At 39.1% G+C, this 12,009-nt stretch overlaps 1 pseudogene; it reads left to right on the top strand.

Moving 5' to 3' along the window:
• Positions 1-11,063: 11,063 nt before the first annotated feature.
• On the top strand, positions 11,064-11,160 carry LOC115835625 (annotated as a pseudogene).
• The last annotated feature ends 849 nt before the right edge of the window (positions 11,161-12,009 follow it).

The following is a 12,009-nucleotide window of genomic DNA, read 5'->3' as shown; positions in this document are numbered from 1 at the left end:
AAATTATTCCAGTCTTTTCCTAATTTTAAAGTTTTATAAACAATTAGAAAAGATAGGGGCTGTTATAAAAACTTTAGCTCTAGTCATTACTTTCCAGGGTAATAAAGTGTGTTCCACTTTGGGGGAAAAAACTTAATCAGTGATCAAATGCAAATCTTAAGAATGGAGTCTGTAAATATATAACAATAGTGTATCATGATGTCAGAGGCAAAATACTGACTCTGGTGTTTATAAGCAGAACAATAGGATTCACAATAATTCATCCCAGTTCACAGTTAATCCGTGGAGCCTTCAGAAAATCAGAAACAAAAGATAACCCATAATTGTAGGTCGGGTGCAGTGGCTCACTCCTGTAATCCCAGCACTTTGGGAGGCCTAGGCGGGCAGATCACTTGAGGTCATGAGTTCGAGACCCACCTGACCAATATGGCAGAAACCCTGTCTCTACTAAAACTACAAAAATTAGCGGGGCGTGGTGGCATGCACCTGTATTACCAGCTACTCAGGAGACTGAGGCAGGAGAATCGCTGGAACCCAGGATGTGGAGGTTGCAGTGAGCCAATATTGGCCACTGGACTCCAGCCTGAGTGACAGAGCAAGACTCCAAGTTAAAAAAAGTAATAATAATAATCCATAATTGTGAAATAGCAGAACATACACTAACCACTAAGGCATACTAAGGCAGCCTATGACAATTTAGGTTCATAGGTTCTAGTCCAAGTAGAAGCTTTTCTATGCACACCACTGCATCTTTACACAGTAGGAAGCCATTTTGCCGGTTGACCTGATGAATGAGTCAGGGATTAATTCTGCGGGTTCACCCAGCGGAAGACAAACATTTGCACTTCATTCAGCCCTGAATAATCCAAAGGTTATACTGTTCTGAAGAGATAATCCATTAAACACAGTTGCTGAAGTGACTGTCCATTTGGGGAAGAATTTATCAGGAGGCTATCAGAGAAAAAGACCCCAAATGATGCGTCACCAGACATCAAGCTCACCTTGCAGAAATGAAACGAGTCCTGCCAAAGAGCCCACACTGGAGACAAGGACAAGCAGTTTTATGGAATAAGGGACACATTTGCAAGAGGATCCCAGAGCAGCCTCCTAACCTCTTCTCAAGCTTGGGTCTCGCCTCAGCAACACTGAACTCCCCTAGACATTCACAATGATCTATAGCCTCAGTCTGAAGCTCATCCAAAGAAAATTGCATAGTCATCAAGTTTTGTTTCTATTAGACTCCTGTGAAATTTACTGAGTCTCCACTGGACTTGAGACAAAGATGACTTTGGTTTGCTTTGTCGCAGGGTCATCAAAATCATACATTTCAGTCATCTATTTCAGTCATCAGATCCTTACAGAGTATAAAAGTGCAACCTACATAATGGTTAGAACCTATACAATGGTTCTAAATGAGAAACATTTTCTTCTTTGATTTTTAAGGTTGACGGATGGATCATGGTAACACCCAGAAATCCACAATTCTATGGATACATATAGGAGGCAAGAATATTCATTGTTAGTCGTATTTAGAATGTGTACCACAAATAGAGAGCATAATGTTTCAGAATGCAGTTTGTATTTCTTACATAGTAAATGTAGTGGGACATGGATAACAAAGAAAAATGCCAAGTGAAGTCCTTGCATTAATGCATGACAACAGAGACAGCTGGAGGAAAATTACAAACTCAGTGGTGGCACAGACAAGAAAATACTTCAAGTTCCATGGAAATATTGTTATATAAACTGGTTGAGCTCTAGGCAAGGGATATAACAAGGACCACTCATATTGTCTTTCTCCCAATCCACCTTCTAGGTCTTTGTTTCAAATCTTTTGGATGTCCAACACAGTATCCGATCTGCCAGCCTTCTGCCATTGAAGCTTGCTTTGTCAATGGTTCAACTACACTCTCATGTCCTCCTTCCCAGTAGAACAATGTTCTGAAACAGTGCCATCTTGTGGTCACTCCCAGACAGAGCATGAGCTCTGGGCATCTTCAGAAACCAACTACCCAAGAGGAGAAACTTGGAGATGAAGTTTTCACAAATGGGAATGTCAGGAATTGGGGAGACGATACACTCTCAAATGTGAAATAAATTGTCCAAGGTGACTCATCTAGCAAGCAGCATTTATTTAAAACAGAATTTACTTTAAAAATTATAGCAGTACTTCCAAAGTGCTGAGTGTGTGCAAAGCCAAGTCGCCATTCTGGGAAAGACAAAATAGAATTAAGAGAAACATAAAATATGTCTCAAGAAGACGTCTACACCTGGTGGACACTCAGAAGACAATTGCTGATCTGTGAGATGAGTTCTGCATGTGGCATTCCAGAAAAGAGACAGTCTTAGGGATCGTGTTCTCCAACTTTTTATTTACAAAACTTTCAAACCTTCAAAAAAGCAGAATGAATAGTCTCATGAAGCACCTGTATTCTCTTTCCTTAGATTCACCAACTGTTAATATTTTGCTATGTTTTCTATAGCTCTCTAGTTTGATCTCCTTTTTTTTCTTCTGAATGGTTTGATAGCAACTTATCATAAGACCTCACCTTGAAATACTTACTGTCTCCAAAAATGCCTTTCACAACTTTTTTTTTTCCTAACCTAAGATCCACTCAAAGTTCACACATTGCACTTGGTATTATGGTTATTATGTCTCTTCAGTCTCTTTAAATCTAGGACAGCCCTTCTCCACCACCATTTTTGTTTTTCATCACATTCATGTGTCTGGAAAAACCCAGACAGATGTGTCTCTCATCTCCCACGTTCTGGATTTGCTCCTAAATTTTGACTTCAAAAGACAATGTCAGCTGACACCCATATTTCCATTCATTTTCACTAAATATGAAACTATTTTTTCTGTAGGTTTTCAGGAAATGCACTGGCGTCCCTCTGCGAGGATCCAAGAGATATTTCTTTAAACAACTTCCTGCCTAGGTAAAATCTTCAGGGAGTGACACAGAGCTCCTGGGATCTTCTGGGGGAAGGTCCCAGCTGCTCACAGCTGGAAGTTACTATACAGGCTCCACTCTTCTGACCTACATCTACATGAGCAAAAATTAGAAGCTTATTATCTCATTTTCAATCTTACGTTCACAGATATTTTGGTCAAAATTTCTCTTTAAGTAAGAGAACAATAAGATGACCCAAGATTTCAAATCTTCTGAAATCTATCAAACTCCAAAAACGAGCCCAGCCTGTTTTATATCCTTTCCTACCTTCTCAGAAATGATTATTTGCACCTGACTGTGAGAGCTCTTTGCTGCAAAGCATGGTCGTATTTTCCATTCTTTTTAAACTGTTTATCTTCCATCAGCCAGGTATACATACAATGCATCCAGATTGAGCTCTTTCAGGTTCTGCTTTGTGCTGGTATGCACAAGCGTTTAAGGTATTACATGAAATGAGAATCTGATAGATTTTTTTCAGTTATTTTATCAGCACATTAATCTGGAATATAGAACTTACCAATGTAAAGAGATCCCAGATGCTGTTGCATTCCCAACACCCTATCTACCCAGTCCTCCTTGGACTGTCCAGCCAATATCTGATGCCCACAAGTAAAAGGTTGTGCTGACCCCAGAAGCATCCTGATTAACCAGGGATAGTAGCACCTGCTTGTCCAGTGGTGTGACCAAGGCCAAGAGTTGGTCTCTTCTAGCCTTAGTGCTCAGTCAGGTCCTTTGCAGTGTTTGATGACTAGATAATTACAACCTGGCCATTCCCAGTTGCCTCTTTTCCACGGAGCTAAATTTTACACTGGCACTAAACCATTTCCTGACACCAAGAGTAAGAGTACCGGCCAGGCGCAGTGGCTCACGCTTGTAATCCCAGCACTTTGGGAGGCCGAGGAGGGCGGATCACGAGGTCAGGAGATCGAGACCACGGTGAAACCCCGTCTCTACTAAAAATACAAAAAAAATTAGCCGGGCATGGTGGCGGGCGCCTGTAGTCCCAGCTACTCGGAGAGGCTGAGGCAGAAGAATGGCGTGAACCCGGGAGGCGGAGCTTGCAGTGAGCCGAGATCGCGCCACTGCACTCCAACCTGGGTGACAGAGCGAGACTCCGTCTCAAAAAAAAAAAAAAAAAAAAGAGTAAGAGTACCTACAAACTCATCAGAAAAGCAAACAAGCAAAAATGATGAGCTATGATTCTGGAGTCAGATATACCTGAAATTCCAGTTCTGTTCATTTCTAGATGAGTAATCTTGGAAGAGTTATATATCTCTCTGTGTCGATATTCTCATCTGTAAAATTAAGATATTATGTACCATTCAGGATGCTTATAAAGCTTAGTGAGATGATGCATATGAAATGTGTTACTTTGCAGGTTTCTTCAAATATCCCAACATGCTTGATATGCTCACTTTAATGCATGACAGCCATTTACAAGGTGATTCATCAGACTTCACGAATGTCATTGATTAGTGAGTTACTGTGAGTGAAAACAAATAGTAGGATACACAAGACTCTTTGAGAAGTTGAAGATAGTGGTGAAGAAATTCTCCACGGATGATAAAAATTGTTACTTTGTAATTTTTTAAGCCCGTTAGAAAGTGCATTGCAGACATTGTTCAGGAGCATTTAGCAGGGACCTTTGCCAAAGAAAGGGAAATTTTAGTAAACTGGTCCCACCTCACAGGATAAAGGACTATTTGGTCAGCAGCTGAAGGATTTCCTGACTCTGCTTAGCTGAACATTTGGCCTCAGCTGATAGAAGCAGGTAGAGCTATATCCTGGTCAAATTGATAGAGATGAGTGTTCTCTCTCTCTCTCTCTCTCTCAACTCTTTCACAAAAAGTGAATTTGGCTCAATCAGCAGGCCTGGGTGTGTGAACTTGCTCTAGGCAAGGGAAGGAAAATATGGGGTGAACTGCAACACCCACAGCTCCTGACACTTGGCAAACATCACGTGGCCGCAGCATGCTCCTCCCCACGGTCCACACCAGCCTTCCTGCCTCCTCAGCTCGTCATTTCACACTGTCACTAACAACTGACTGGAGCAGATACACAAGTTGACATTCAGTTTTCTGCTCTCAGGTCACTTTGCATCTGGGTGTTAGTTTGTTGGAATTGGACCCCTTTCAGCAGTTTAACCTTGTGTTGTGATGCTTGCATGTTTTTCATCATATCAAAGCAGATTAGTTCTGTTACTATTAGCTTCACCTTCATTTTATTCCTTTGAGAAGAATGAGAATGAAAAACAATCATATAACCAAAGCTTACACATATAAGGTTACTACGTGCCAGAGACTGTCAAAATGCCTTCTATATCAAGGCATTTAATCCTCATAACAATGCTGTCACGAAGGTACCATTATTATCCATATTATACATATAAGGAAAAGCCCAGAGAAACCAAGTTGTTTGTCCCACATCACATCGCTAGGACGTGGCAAAGCCAGTGGCAGAATCCAGGTAGTGGAGCCTGTGTAATTAAACACTACCCTATGCTGTCTCTAAGATTCATTCACTCGCTCTGTAAGCACATATCATTTAAGACAGTATACATAGGGCTGTTACAGGTACATAAATTCTACTTCCACAACTTTATGGGTTTGATTTATAATGCTTGCCACAGCACTTTATTACAAGATGGTACATAAGCCTATTTCACACAACCCCATATTTTAATATTATGAGAATTTCTCTACTGTCCCTCGTCCTTTTGGTGTTAATGACCTGCATTCAGCTGTAATAGAATTTTCATTCTTCACCTATTTCCAAAACTACTAGACTGATGCCTCTTTTATTTTGTTGCTGTAAATTTACCTAAATTACTACATATGGAGAATGTTTTATGGGGTTTTTTTCAATGAAAACTGAAAAAGCTGTTTCCCAAATATAAAAACTTTTATTTCAAATATCCTTAAAAATATCCAAATGTTATAACATTTGGCCTTATTGAAGAGAGGAGCCATTGAGGTGTTTGTCGTATTATCTAGAAATGATGAACATCAACACATTGGCAATAAATGAAGAGGAGAAGAAAAAAGCAAATTATGCTTGTCTTTTTAAAACAGAAAAAGGTGAGTTAAGATGTTAGGATGATATAATTGCTCACATATGTCTTAGAGCAGAAGCTCCAGACATTAAAATAAACAAAGTTTGTTTATGCCACTGATGACAGAATAAAATAATGAAAATGGAATATTTATTTAAAACTATTCCGCATTTAAGGTCATTTAAAAATGAGGTATAGAACATGCTGTGTGCAAGGGTTGTACCTCACTTTTTAAAAAGAAAATGTGGAGAACATTCTTTCACATGCAGCTGGTGGGATAGAAATTAATCCAAATTAGCAGTAAATTCAGAGTAGCAGCTTCTATAACTACCATGAGAGAAGTACAGCTCACAGATTTTATTTGCTAATTGGTTTCTTAAAATACAGCTTTATCAATCCCTTTACATTATATATACACAAATGTAAACCCAAAAGTGCACTTGTCAAAGTACTCATTTCAGCTAAATGTTGATTTGTTGGATATTCTAAACATTTAAACTAATTGGCCATTTTTTTAATAGTCAGTTTCATGTGTATGCCTTACATGCCTACCACTGTGATGATTTATGCTATTATAAGTTAACAAGCTATGCAATAATTCTCTAAAAGCAACACAGTCACCAAAATGTTTTCCAGAAACTGAAAATTCAATCTACTAGCTGTTTAATGAGAGTTCAGCTCTGCCGGGGAGTTCAAAACCCACACCCACAAGTCATGTGACCTTGAGAAAGCTACTTAACTTTCCTGAGCGTCTCAGGGAACTGCTCTATGTAGTAGGGATAAAAACAGAACCTGGTCTATATCTCTGTTTTGGTACCAGTACCATGCTGTTTTGGTTACTGTAGCCTTGTAGTATAGGTTGAAGTCAGGTAGTGTGATTTCTCCAGCTTTGTTCTTTTGGCTTAGGATTGTTTTGGCAATGCGGGCTCTTTTTTGGTTGCATATGAACTTTAAAGTAGTTTTTTCCAATTCTGTGAAGAAAGTCATTGGTAGTTTCATGGGGATGGCATTGAATCTATAAATTACCTTGGGCAGTATGGCCATTTTCATGATATTGATTCTTCCTATCCATGAGCATGGAATATTCTTCCATTTGTTTGTATCCTCTTTTATTTCGTTGAGCAGTGGTTTGTAGTTCTCCTTGAAGAGGTCCTTCACATCCCTTGTAAGTTGGATTCCTAGGTATTTTATTCTCTTTGTAGCAATTGTGAATGGGAGTTCACTCATGATTTGGCTCTCTGTCTATTACTGGTGTATACGAATGCTTGTGATTTTTGCACATTGATTTTGTATCCTGAGACTTTGCTGAAGTTACTTATCAGCTTAAGATTTTGGGCTGAGACGATGGGGTTTTCTAAATATACAATCATGTCATCTGCAAACAGGGACAGTTTGATTTCCTCTTTTCATAATTGAATACCCTTTTTTTCTTTCTCTTGACTGATTGCCCTGGGCAGAACTTCCAACACTATGTTGAATAGGAGTGGTGAAATAGGGCATCCCTGTCTTGTGCCAGTTTTCAAAGGGAATACTTCCAGTTTTTGCCCATTCAGTATGATATTGGCTGTGGGTTTGTCATAAATAGCTCTTATTATTTTGAGATACTTTCCATCAATAACTAGTTTACTGAAAGTTTTTAGCATGAAGGGCTGTTGAATTTTGTCGAAGGCCTTTTCTGCATCTATCGAGATAACCATGTGGTTTTTGTTTTTGATTCTGTTTATGTGATGGATTACGTTTATTGATTTGCGTATGTTGAACCAGCCTTGCATCCCAGGGATGAAGCCCACTTGATCATGGTGGATAAGCTTTTTGATGTGTTGCTGGATTCGGTTTGCCAGTATTTTATTGAGGATTTTTGCATCGATGTTCATCAGGGATATTGGTCTAAAATTCTCTTTTTTTGTTGTGTCTCTGCCAGGCTTTGGTATCAGGATGATGCTGGCCTCATAAAATGAGTTAGGGAGTATTCCCTCTTTTTCTATTGATTGGAATAGTTTCAGAAGGAATGGTACCAGTTCTTCTTTGTACCTCTGGTAGAATTCGGCTGTGAATCCATCTGGTCCTAGACTTTTTTTGGTTGGTAGGCTATTAATTATTGCCTCAATTTCAGAGCCTGTTATTGGTCTATTCAGCGATTCAACTTCTTCCTGGTTTAGTCTCGGGAGGGTGTATGTCCATTTCTTCTAGATTTTTATCTAGAATTTATCCATTTCTTCTGAATTTTCGAGTTTATAGTATTATCTGATGGTAGTCTGTATTTCTGTGGGATAGGTGGTGATACCCTCTTTATCATTTTTTATTGCATCTATTTGATTTTTCTCTCTTTTCTTCTTTATTGGTCTTGCTAGTGGTCTATCAATTTTGTTGATCTTTTCAAAAAACCAGCTCCTGGATTCATTGATTTTTTTGAAGGGCTTTTGTGTCTCTATCTCCTTCGGTTCTGCTCTGATCTTAGTTATTTCTTGCCTTCTGCTAGCTTTTGAATGTGTTTGCTCTTGCTCCTCTAGTTCTTTTAATTGTGATGTTAAGGTGTCAATTTTAGATCTTTCCTGCTTTCTCTTGTGGGCATTTAGTGCTATAAATTTCCCTCTACACACTGTTTAAAATGTGTCCCAGAGATTCTTGTATGTTGTGTCTTTGTTCTTATTGGTTTCAAAGAACATCTTTATTTCTGCCTTCATTTTGTTACGTACCCAGTAGTCATTCAGGAGCAGGTTGTTCAGTTTCCATGTAGTTGTGCAGTTTTGAGTGAGTTTCTTAATCCTGAGTTCTAATTTGATTTCACTGTGGTCTGAGAGACAGTTTGTTGTGATTTCTGTTCTTTTACATTTGCTAAGGAGTTCTTTACATCCAACTATGTGGTTTATTTTGGAATAAGTGCAATGTGCTGCTGAGAATAATGTATATTCTATTGATTTGGGGTGGAGAGTTCTGCAGATGTCTATTAGATCTGCTTGGAACAGAACAGAGTCCTCAGAAATAATACCACACATCTACAACCATCTGATCTTTGACAAACCTGACAAAAACAAGCAATGGGGAAATGATTCCCTATTTAATAAATGGTGCTGGGTAAACTGGATAGCCATATGTAGAAAGCTGAAACTGGATCCCTTCCTTACACCTTATACAAAATTAATTCAAGATGGATTAAAGACGTAAATGTTAGACCTCAAACCATAAAAACCCTAGAAGAAAAACCTAGGCAATACCATTCAGGACATAGGCATGGGCAAGGACTTCATGACTAAAACACCAAAAGCAATGGCAACAAAAGCCAAAATTGACAAATGGGATCTAATTAAACTAAAGAGCTTCTGCACAGCAAAAGAAACTACCATCAGAGTGAACAGGCAACCTACAGAATGGGAGAAAATTTTTGCAAGCTACCCATCTGACAAAGGGCTAATATCCAGAATCTACAAAGAACTTAAACAAATTTACAAGTAAAAATCAAACAACCCCATCAAAAAGTGGGCAAAGGATATGAACAGACACTTCTCAAAAGAAGACATTTATGCAGCCAACAGACACATGAAAAAATGCTCATCATCACTGGTCATCAGAGAAATGCAAATCAAAACCACAATGAGATATCATCTCACACCAGTTAGAATGTCAATCATTAAAAAGTCAGGAAACAACAGGTGCTGGAGAGGATGTGGAGAAATAGGAATGTTTTTACACTGTTGGTGGGACTGTAAACTAGTTCAACCATTGTGGAAGACAGTGTGGCAATTCCTCAAGGATCTAGAACTAGATATACCATTTGACCCAGCCATCCCATTACTAGGTATATACCCAAAGGATTATCAATCATGCTACTATCAAGACACATGCACATGTATGTTTATTGCGGCACTATTCACAATAGCAAAGTCTTGGAACCAACCCAAATGTCCATCAATGATAGACTGGATTAAGAAAATGTAGCACATATGCACCATGGAATACTATGCAGCCATAAAAAAAGGATGGGTTCATGTCCTTTGTAGCAACATGGATGAAGCTGGAAAACATCATTCTCAGCAAACTATCGCAAGGACAGAAAACCAAACACTGCATGTTCTCACTCATAGGTGGGAATTGAACAACGAGAACACTTGGACACAGGACAGGGAACATCACACACCGGAGCCTGTTGTGGGGTGGGGGGAGGGGGGAGGGACAGCATTAGGATAAATACCTAATGTAAATGACGAGTTAATGGGTGCAGCAAACCAACATGGCACATGTATACATATGTAACAAGCCTGCATGTTGTGCACATGTACCCTAGAACTTAAAAAGTATTACAATAATAAAAAAAAAACAGAACCTGCTTCATAGTATCAAGGTGAGGATAAAATAAGATCATTCATGTAAAGCACTTAGTACAGTGCCTGGCACATGAACAGCATTCAATATTGCTGGACATCACCAGCATCAACATCATAATCATCATCACCATCATCATCATCATCACCAGCACCATCACATCACCATCAGCATCATCATCATCATCAACAGCATCATCATTACCATCGTCAGAATCATCAGCAGCAGCAGCAACATCATAGTCGTCGTTAACATTATTGTCATCTTTATCATTATTACTGAATCATCATCACCATCAACATCATCCAAAGATAATATATATTCCTTTGCCGTAACCCCTGCTTTTGAGATATTTACAACATAATAGACAAGACAGGTAAGCCAATAAACAGTTGTAATTCATCACAATAGATCCTGTGATGTGATAAATATAATGAATAAGAGGAACAGAGTCAGAGGGGTCTATCCCAGCCTTGGAGAACAAGATCTGACTTCCAGGAGGAGAGGATGACCAAAGTTGGTTGGAAAAATTCTTATCTAGCAGCTACGTGAAGATTTTCAATGCAAAGGGAGAAACGTTATACAAACAACCAGGACTGGTAGTGTGTGATATCTTTAGAGATTGTACTGGCATGGTGTTCAGAGTAAGAAGTGAAGAAGACTGAGTTTCCTGGTCTGAGAAATGAAGACACTTAGGAACATACAGAGAGAGCAAGAATAACTTACAAAACAAAGCAGGAATGCTCATTCAGCAGTACATGAATCAAAATTGGAACAATACAGAGAAGATCAGCATGCAGGGATGACATACACATTTGTGAAGTATATTTTTAATGTCCATCAACAGATAAATGGATAAATAAAGTATGGTATATGCATACAATGGGCTTTATTTGTCCTCAAAAAGGAATGAAATTCTGATACCACATGCTACAACATGAATGAACCTTGAGGACATTATGCTAAATGAAATAAGCCAGTCACAAAAGGACAAATACTGTATGATTCCACTTATATGTGGAACCTAGAATAAGTAAATTAATAGAAATGGAAAGTAGAATAGTGGTTGCCAGGGGCTGGGGGATGGAAGGGTAAGGAGTTATTGTTTAATGGGTACAGAGTTTCTGTTTGGGGTAATAAAAAAGTCTGGAAATGAAAATAGAGATCATAGTTGTACAACACTGTGAATGTATGTAATCCACTGAATTGTGTACTTTAAAAGGGCTAAAATGGTATGTCATGTATATTTTATGACATGTATGTTTTACCACAATTTTTAAATTGAGCAGGAGAAGCCAAAGCAGTGGTTCTGCATATCAGAAGGGCACGCAGATCATGAATCCAGGGAGGGAGTGCATCTGGCAGGGATTGGACAACAATGTTGGTTCTGCTGAGAGGTCAGGCAAGGAAGCCACTGGATGTAGACACTGTAGAGTCACCTCAGTCATCGGGGAGAAGAGTCTCCAGGGGGCAGAAAGGCAGAGCCCAGATGGCAGTGGAGTGAGGAAAAATTGGGAAATAAGCAGTAAACAGGAGAGATGGACAAAGGTTCATGATGTGTGTCTCTGTAAGGAGGTGGAGGAAAGAAAGCTGGATGGAAGTGGGGATTTGAAAGCGTTTTCTTGGTAAAGGGTAAGTTTAAATGCTGAAGGGAAAAGCCACGTTAGAGAGGAAGGTAGAAAAGCC

The sequence above is a fragment of the Nomascus leucogenys genome, chromosome 6, assembly GCF_006542625.1.
Source record: "Nomascus leucogenys isolate Asia chromosome 6, Asia_NLE_v1, whole genome shotgun sequence".
Lineage (NCBI taxonomy): Eukaryota > Metazoa > Chordata > Mammalia > Primates > Hylobatidae > Nomascus > Nomascus leucogenys.
This window is presented reverse-complemented; position numbering and strand designations above follow the sequence as displayed.